Source organism: Oratosquilla oratoria, chromosome 8, assembly GCF_046742065.1.
Source record: "Oratosquilla oratoria isolate Oo_2021 chromosome 8, ASM4674206v1, whole genome shotgun sequence".
NCBI lineage: Eukaryota > Metazoa > Arthropoda > Malacostraca > Stomatopoda > Squillidae > Oratosquilla > Oratosquilla oratoria.
The window spans coordinates 46,715,336-46,722,835 of NC_134784.1; the positions used below are offsets into that span (position 1 = coordinate 46,715,336).

A 7,500-nucleotide genomic window follows, 5' to 3' on the forward strand; every position below is an offset into this window, starting at 1 on the left:
GCTGAAATAATTTATAAATCAACATGTGAGAAACGTTGTTCGAACGTTTTCGTCTATCTAGGACATCTTCAGTGAATACAGTATGGGAGATACAGAGACATATATAAACTACAAAGATGAAGACATTGTAAGGAACATAGAAAGCTAAATAATACAAACCTGAGAGAATTACATACAAGAGGGTACTCAGGTCAAAGTCTTGAAGTTGGACAAAATGTTATGCAGGCCGGGAGGAATAGCATCCGATGATTTTCTTTGAAATTAGATTATCAACCCTGTACACACCTAAAGTTAGATTAATGTTTTGGTCAAAAGTGTTTTATGTGGCTTGATTCAGTGATGTTCATTTCAGTAAAGGAATTATAAGAAGTTATTTTATTTGTATTATTCCAGTCAATCTAATGATTATTGTTCCTCACATGGAAAAAATACCACTGGACATTTGCCCACTTCTCACGCTGTATTTGTGTTGGTTAATCATTATCTGTATAATTTTACAAGTTTGGCCAATGTAAATTTTTCACATTGCAGACAAGGAATGTAGTAAATACATCCTTCAGTATTACAGTATCTGTGGAATTTTCTATTATGATATTTTTAATAGCACTGTTGTTCTTAAATACTACATTTATATTAAATTCCTTGAAAATTATTGATAGTTTTACCAAATATAACGATATGGGAAGACTGGTTAAAAAGAACACGCGCACAGCGAGACGTAACTACAAAATTAAGGTTCCCAGACATGTAAGATCCAACCCAAAGGGCTTCTTTTATTTCTACAGGAAAAAAAATGAATAATAGACCCAATTAAAAACGACGAAATTGTTATGATAGAATCGGAGGAAAAAATAAGTTAGGCGTTTAATTTTTTTTTTCCTTTGGTGTTTACAAAGGAGAGGTATTTGAATGCTTCCCGATTTTCAGTGGGACTGAAGAAAGTAGACTATCTAACCTTAGCACTACTAAGGTAGAAGTAGTCAAACAGATTGAAAGACTGAGAGCTAAAAAGTCCTCTGGTCCAGACGAAAAAAAAAAAAAAAAATCGAGAGTGCCTAAAAAGTGAATATTTGAAGTCTACGACCGGTTAACAGAAATATTATACAAGTCGATAGACACTGTTTTTTTTTTTTTTGGGGGGGGGGCTATTTCTTAGGGATAGGTAAACGTTGTTCCTGTTTAAAAAATGGAGATAATTCGTCTATATGCAACTACGGGCCAATCAGTTATAGGTAAAATGCTTCAATCAATAACAGCTAATACAATCAGAGGTCACATCCAGATACATAATTTGATTTGTGACTCAGCATGGTTTCTCCAAGGGTAAGTCATGTGTGACTAATTTTTTTTTCTAACTAACGTGCACAAGACGTTATATAACAATGATAGTTACGATGTTATTTACCTTGACTTTAGCAAAGCGTTGTACAAGATGCCCCACTAGAGACTAGTGGCATGGTGTTTACAAAGGAGAGGTATTTGAATGCTTCCCGATTTTCAGTGGGACTGAAGAAAGTAGACTATCTAACCTTAGCACTACTAAGGTAGAAGTAGTCAAACAGATTGAAAGACTGAGAGCTAAAAAGTCCTCTGGTCCAGACGAAAAAAAAAAACCGAGAGTGCCTAAAAAGTGAATATTTGAAGTCTACGACCGGTTAACAGAAATATTATATAAGTCGATAGACACTGTTTTTTTTTTTTTTGGGGGGGGGCTATTTCTTAGGGATAGGTAAACGTTGTTCCTGTTTAAAAAATGGAGATAATTCGTCTATATGCAACTACGGGCCAATCAGTTATAGGTAAAATGCTTCAATCAATAACAGCTAATACAATCAGAGGTCACATCCAGATACATAATTTGATTTGTGACTCAGCATGGTTTCTCCAAGGGTAAGTCATGTGTGACTAATTTTTTTTTTCTAACTAACGTGCACAAGACGTTATATAACAATGATAGTTACGATGTTATTTACCTTGACTTTAGCAAAGCGTTGTACAAGATGCCCCACTAGAGACTAGTAAATAAAGTCAAAGCCCATAGTATAGGCGGAAAAATGTTTGAATGGATTAGAGATTGGATCAGTGACAGAAAACATCGGGTCACCATAAATTATGTAAATTTCAAACGGGGCAGTCTTTCTAATGGAGTTCCCCAGGGCTTGTTTTTGGGTCCCTTATTGTTCACTATGTATACAAACGACTTGGATTATAGGATTAATAGGGATGTTAGTAAGTTTGAGGACACTAAAATAAGACGCCTAATCTAGTCAGGGGAAAACGCCGAGATTCTGCAGGAAGATCTTAACAAATTGTTCATATGTTAGGTAAAATGGCAAATAGACTTCAATATCTCAAAGTGCAGCTTGTTAAACGTAGGGTTACATAAACTCGAAAGCAGATATAGCTTAGTTAACACGTTTTTAGAGAGAACTGTGTGCGAGATAGACTTGAAATTTCTAGTGAGTCCTGACCTTAAATCCAAGAAACAGTGCATTAGCGCCAGGAATAAATCTAACAGAGCATTAGGTTTGATTTCTAGGACGGTTACGAATAAAAGTGCATAGGTAATTATTAAACCGTGTATGGTGTTAGCTAGACCCATCCTTGCCTATGCGACACATTTTTGGTCTCCGTACTATAAAATGGACATCAATTCACTAGAATCAATAAAGAGGCAAATTACCAAAACGATACATGGGCTCAGAAATCTACCTTACGAGGAGAGGCTTAGGCACCTTAACCTACACTCTCTGGAAATATGCAGAGTGCGGAGTGATCCAATAGAGGAATTAAAGTGTATCAAAGGTTTTAAGAAGGGTGACGTAAACAAGGCCGATGTTAAGACAGCAGGCAAGAATCGCAGTATTGGATTTAGATTGGACAAATTTAGATTTAAGAAGGCAATAGACAAGAACTGGTTTACTAATAGGTTGCTCAACGAATTAAATAGACTTAACCATGTAGTGAGCGCTAAAAAACTATCAGTTATTTTAAGAAATGGCTAGACAACTTTATGCATGGGGATGACAGGTGGTAATGGACATGAAACTGCCTACAGTAGGCCTTATGGTCTCTTGCAGTCTCCTTCATTCTTATGTTCATATATGAAAGAGAAACCAACTGAATCATGTACATGATCTAAGATGGCAAGGCAAAATTAAAATCAAAAGAAAGAAAATATCTTTTGTGGTTTCCTGTCACATGAACAACCGTTTTTCGGTTTCTGTTCTCTGTGCATTTGTTGCGACTCTAGTCCATGGACTGTGGACACGGGTAGAAAGGGGGATGAGCGATGTTAGGTACAAAAGGGTCGGTGGAATCAATCCCCGTAGCGTTGGACACGGTCGCATGCAGCTAAAGGGAGAGCAAGTGCAATGGAACAAAGGGAAAGCAAAAGGAGAGGAAGAAGAATGGGGGGGGGGGGGTTATAGTGAGGGATGCATTCTTCACTCCTTCAATACGGTGGTATACGTTCAGTAAAATTGTCAGGTGTTAGATTTATATATCTTTTCACTCATTTGTTCATATATGTTCCATTTATTTACTTATTTATTTATTATATATTCATTTATTAATTCATTCATTCATTCATTCATTCATTCATTCATTCATTCATTCATTTATTCATTTATTCATTTATTCATTTATTCATTTATTCATTTATTCATTTATTCATTTATTTATTTATTCATTTATTCATCTTTTTCTTTACTTACTTATTCATTGGTTTGGTTATTTATTTACTTATTTTTCACTTATCAATTGATCAATTTACTTATCTATTTTGTAAATATTTATTCGTTTATTTACTCATTTAATTATTTATATGTTTATTTACTCATGTAATCTAAGTATGCTACATTTTTAATTGGATTTATCAGAATAGTCTGACTTTATAAACAGTAATAACGTTCTCTAAGCAGATTAGTTGAAATAGTCTTTATTGTATGTCACAGCAACCTAGTGGTTTAATAAACAATTAAGGAGGTATATGCCTGAATAATAAAAGTTGGAATGAGAAAAAAAAAAGAAAAATGCCAAAAGATACTTTCTTGGAGGAAATAAAGAAGAAAGAAAACGAAAAATGGTGATGGATGTGTAGGTAAATAAAATAGAAAACGTTTTAACAGAAGAATTGGATAGAAAACTATATTCAGTGTATAAAAATTGTGACGACATACGAAACAGGGGAAGGACGAAGCAACAAAAATGATGCATGGAAAGACAGTTTACAAAAAAAGAAGTAAGATGCAAAACGATGCTGAGCTAGAGGAAGTTGAGAGGAAAAGGAAGAGGAGGAAGAGGAGGAAGAGGAGGAGAGAAGGAAAGAGTTCTCCACGTGACAGCTCTAGCGAGGTGATTGTTGTGTTCGTGGCGGAGATTGGGTGGGGCAAACGAAAGGAGAGGGGGGAAGGGGCATTGTGGAAGGGGGTCAGGGGGCAGTAGGAAGGAGGAAGGGGCGACCAGGAAGGGGAGGAGGCAACATTGAAAGCTACAGAGGAACAGCCGGCAGAGGTAGGGAGAGGAGGGGTGATACAACTACAGGGAGAGCACAGAGAGATTTTTGAGGACAGGTGAAGTATAGGCTTGCGTAAAAAATGAACCCGAGTGACAAAACCAAGAGGAAACGATTGATGGGAACAAGACAGCTGTAATCTACATAAAGAAATGGTTGAGGGAAGAAATATTGTTACAACCTATGGAAATACAATAGTGTCATGAGTAAAGGTGTTTTTTTATGGTAAAGACAAAAGATATGGAAGAAACGAAAAACTTTGCTGGAAATTTCTAAAAGAGCCAAAAGGAATGTAATGTTAGAAGAGTGAGAAGAAAGTAGAAATTCAATTAAGCCTCAACCAATTATAATGGTACTGTAGATTTAGAAAGTAACAGGGGCATTTTATGTACAATTTATGTACCTCACACATACAAGTGTACACACGAAACGCACTCTCTGCCATAAGAGATAGAGATTCATACGCATGTGCACACACACACACACACACACACACACACACACACACACACACACACACACACACACACACACACACACACACACACACACACACACACACACACACACACACACACACACACACACACACACACACACAAATAAACAAACAAACACACACACAGTTGGTATTCTTCCCGGCTGCCACTACGGCGGTCCGGGTTCGAATCCCGCCCAGGGCTGAAATAATATTAGTATCGCTGCGCTGCGGGTTATCACTCCAATTTTCGTGGGCGGGGAGTTGGTCGTGTGTGTGCGTGTAAGGTCACAGCATTACCCATAGATCGGTCATATACGAACTCTGAGCTTCGGAGGGAAATAGCCCTCGATCATGAGTCCAACACGTGATCCAAAGACCATGGTGAGTCAGACGCACAGCACACGCACACGCACACACGCACACACACACACACACACACACACGCACACACACACACACACACACACACACACACACACACACACACACACACACACACACACACACACACACACACACACACACACACACACACACACACACACACACACACACACACACACACACACACACACACACACACACACATGCTCACTCAGACACGAGTGATGAAAGAGGGTAATCGAGAAAGATTCAGGTCCAGACTGTGGAAAGAGTAGCTATTTGAACACGAACGGAAAATCTAGCGTGAGAAATAAAATGAAGTACAGAGATGAGGGAATAGGCAAGTGTAACAGCGTAACAAAAAATAATGTGAAATGACTAGGGGCCTAGAAATAAGAACCACACAATAGAAAAAAAAACAAGACGAAGAAAATAAACAATACTAAGCCATACTAGGGAATATAATGAGAAGTGACAGAAAATACCGACAAGGATTAGGAAGAGAGAAAAAAAATGGATATAAGATGAGAAGGAGTAGGAAAAAATGAAAGGTAACGAATGAAGTGCAGAAGGAAACCCATTTTTTTTTTTTTTTTCAAAGTCAAAAGGTTGGGGTGAAACGCTTACGTGCTGGTTTTTGCTCTATGAATTCATAGACATGATTTCAATACCCAACGGCAACTGGCAACAGCCCTTTGCTATGGCTACCCTAGCATGTATGACAAAGGTGGTGTAGTCAGCCGGAGTTCCTTACTAGTTATTTTGGTAAAGAAGAGAGTAGAGAGTCAATGGAGAAATAGGAAGAACGAATGAAGGGGAAAAGGGAGACAACAGTTTGAGAAACCCAGACATATGAGAAAAAGACAGGAAAAACGGAATAGTATTTGCGTGATATTAGAATACGAGAAAGGTTGAATGATGTTGAAGTGAAATGTGGAAAACGGAGAATTGGTTTGAATGAGTGCAGCTGGAACGAAGGATAGACAAGAATTGGATTTCTAGAAGGAAAGAGGCTGATGTGAAAAAGCGATAAAGAAAAAAAAAAATAGAGGGGACAGTGCATGACGAAATGTACCTAAAAGACGGAGGGGAAGAGAATTCAGGGATGAACCAAGGATGGGGATTTGGAAGTATTGATTCTGTTGAATTTACGTCGGAGAGGGTACTCTCCCTAGTGCTCTTATTCAGAAACCGATGCCTTCACCTTCATCTGGATTTTCTGTCCTGAAGAGCAGCGCCTTATCTCTAGCATAGAACCGAGATATCTAACTACATACACTGATCAATAGAATTTATATTTTTGTTTTTTCCCACAAACTAATATACATGGACCAATTGATATTCTTTTTATTTACTTTTTGTCGTGTGTTTTATATGTTGCAGAGCAATTGATTATTACAATAATTGTATACTTTTAACTATTGAATAAAACTAGTATTATCCTTAAAAATTATACCTTTGGACTATAGAAATGCAGAATTTTCTTTTATATTTTTCTTCAGCAACATCCCATTTCTGTGTTTAACAATAATTTTTAACGACAAAGATATTTAGATGAAATATTTTGACGTATCCTTCACTAATCATTCCAGGGGAAAAGATTGAAATGAGTCAAAAATACTTGTTTAGTATATTACAGTACCCCAGAGATTTACGTAAGGTTGATAGATATTTTGCAATGTTACAGACGTACTTCTAATTTGTAATTTCTCAAAAAACAAAAAACAAAAACAAAAGTAAGTAAACTCTTTCAAATGACAGACAATTATTTCTCCTAACTTCATTCACCTCTTTATCTAACTTTTTGTATAAAAGGAGTGGTCTAATCAGTTGTCCTATATATAACCGTATGTTACGTTTATTTTCACAAATTAGCAATTTTACAAAAAACAAAGTCGTTTTGAGAAATGACGAAAACAGTTGTCACTTGACATTAAATATTTAATTATTTAGCAAAAGGACCATAGTGTTCATCATTTTGCAAAATTATCTGTAATCTTCTTGGCCAATTTGTAGAATGTCCAAATAGCAACTGGTTAATATTAGTGGTTCTTTGAAACTTAGTCTTTAAATATATTGATTTATAGTTAATCTATCCCTTTGTACTGAAGGATTTCTT

General features: G+C 36.6%; 1 protein-coding gene across 1 annotated transcript in view; it reads right to left on the bottom strand.

Annotated features, from left to right (window-relative positions):
• Window positions 1–7,500, bottom strand: part of LOC143027710 (uncharacterized) — a 622,840-nt gene that overhangs the window by 216,208 nt on the left and 399,132 nt on the right. The gene's annotated exons all lie outside the window — the stretch shown is intronic.